Source organism: Octopus bimaculoides, chromosome 11, assembly GCF_001194135.2.
Source record: "Octopus bimaculoides isolate UCB-OBI-ISO-001 chromosome 11, ASM119413v2, whole genome shotgun sequence".
NCBI lineage: Eukaryota > Metazoa > Mollusca > Cephalopoda > Octopoda > Octopodidae > Octopus > Octopus bimaculoides.
The window spans coordinates 45712853-45715710 of NC_068991.1; positions in this window are offsets into that span (position 1 = coordinate 45712853).

Below are 2858 nucleotides of genomic sequence, written 5' to 3' on the forward strand. Positions count from 1 at the left end.
AATATTTGAAAATGTAAATGTTTTGCGTCAAAAAATCCTGTTCCTTTTTTGTCCCCACTTTGTTGACGTATTTTGTTCGCTTCTAACTTCTTATGGTCTACATTTTTATTACCTCCCTTCAGTATAAATAGAGAAAATAGAAAAAGGACGCGCACGTGTGTGTGTGCTTTTGTGAGAATAATACAATCACACAGACAGAACGGGATGCTAGTGGAAAAATGTTTTAATGCTGTCGATCATTTATAACATTCATTGAAAATAATAAGAATAAGAATGAAAGTAAAAAAAAAAAAAAAAGATTTGAAAGACGTACCACTCTCCTGCTTCTGATCTACCGGAAGTGAATCCGAAAGAACGAACCGGTGGTGTTTTCTCGTTTTCTTTCGTTTTATTTCACCCATTATCTGTAACTTAAGCTTTTCCTTATTTTCTTTTTTCCCTTTCATAGTCTTTATTTGGTAAACATTATTATCTTATCTTTATTATCCACATTTTTTTTTTGTAATTTGTTCCTGTAATGCTCTCTTTCCCATCGCCCTTGTGGCAGATAAAGAAATTACTAACATCAATGTTGTTGTTTGTTGTATTAACATGTACTCTAATGCGAGGCATTGTACTAATTGGACTAATTGATGCGTTGTACTAATGCTATGCGTTGTACTAACACATGTACAAATTGTATTAATTGATTCATTTTACCAATACGATTCGTTGTACTAACAACATGTACTCTAATGCGATGCAACGACTAATGCGATGCAACGACTAATGCGATGCAACGACTAATGCGATGCATTAGTTTTAGAGTTTTCGTAGATCTAGTGGTATTTCCATTATTAATATCAGTTATCTTTTATCATTTATCTTTTAATTGTTTTCGGTCATAAGACTGTGACCATGATGGGGTACCGCCTTGAAGAATTTTTAGTCGAGTCTATCAGCCCCAGTACATATTTTTTTAAAGTCTTGTCCTGATTCTGTCGGCCGAACAACAAGGTTTCGGGGACGTAAGTACACCAACACCGGTTATCAAGTGGTAGTGGTGGTGGACAAATACAGACACGAAGACAGCCCCCCTCTCTCTCTCACACACACACAAACATATATACACGATGGACTTCTTTTAGTTTCCGTCAGCCAAATCCAATCACAAGGCTTTTGGTTGGCCCAAAGCTATTGTAAAAGACACTTGCCCAAGGTGCTATGCAGTAGGACTGAGTCCAAAGCCATGTAGTTGGGAATCAAGGCTATTACCACACAACCACGCCTGCATTATTTGCCTATTGTTATATCAACCAGCATCCTGATGGACAAGTTGGCCCTCTTATCTCTTGCGCCATTGGAGCAAACATTTGAGCAAAATTCTAAAAATTAGGTTTTCGGTAAACTTAAATTTAAAACATGGCGGTACTTTAATAGTAAGTCAATTAGAGGGAGAAGCGGAAAATAGTATTGATGCTAGCTCTTCATTTCTCCCCATACAGTCGGTCATTGATCGACGAGCGCCCAAGTCAGTGACAGTAGCAACAAAACAACATACTACACACCATCGCCATTACCGATCCACAGCAACACGTGACAATAACAACAACAAAACAACCAGCAGGAGCAATAAGAAAACATACCTAACAAAAACAACAGTAATAAACCAATAAAACAAATAACAAATTGTACAATGGTCATAACAGTACCATTATTACGATCGGCATCACTACTACTTGCACTACAGCGGCAGGTAGTAACTTGAAATGGTCTGTCCGCTTAACAACATCCAACACCACTACAATTGCCATCAAATAATCACCGCCGAAGGTAGTAACAATAGCAACACCAGATTTGAAGATGTTGGTCAAAGTGTTAACAAATAGCTTGCGCTTGTCATTAGTCATCTGATGATATGTAAACATGCATCATCCAAAAGATGACGACGTTCATCTCATGTGATACATCAGTGGTTCTCAACCGGGGTCTATTTGCCCACTGAGGGTTTATACAAAATTTTTAGGGTCTACGCAACAAAATAGTAAATTGGGAATCCACAATAGTATTTTAAGTGCCCCTGAAAATATGTTGCTTTAGATGCATGTATTGGTATGTATTGCAAGAAACAGCTGGCTTTCTTTCTCTAACATCTTACATTCTCTGACATCTTCAACCTAAACAAGTTAATGTGTGGAAAGCAAAACAGAAACTTTGAAAGAAGTTTATATATATATAATACAACAAATAATTAAAACAAATATATATCCTACAATTTGTTTCGATTCATATCCATTAGTAAATTTATAAAAAAATAATATTTATATATATGAATCTCATCAGGATAATATTTGTCTAAAAGATAGACAAAAATTTCAAACAAGAACTGCTAAATCATAAAATGTTTTAGCAGTCCTTCCATGAGATTTTTAGACAAATATTATCCTGACGAGATTCTTATACATAAATGTGAATTTTTATATAGTCACTAGTGAATATGAATCGAAACAAATTATAGGATATATATTTGTTTTAATCATTTGTTATATTATATCATATTATATTATATATTTTTATAGTATAATTATATTATATTATAATATTAATATATTTATAATAGGTCAATTTATTTCTTTAATTCTTTTAATATTTATATATTGAAATTATACCATTTTAAGTTCTGAATTTTTCTCTAATATATTGCGGTATTTAACTGAAGAAGGAGTGAAAATTGGTTGTTTTCGATCCTCTTGAAGGAAATCTTTTTCCTTCGATTGAATAACAATTATATATATATGTATGTATATATATATATATATATATATATATATATATATAGGTGTTCCCATTATTTTGTCCAACATCTGTATATATATATA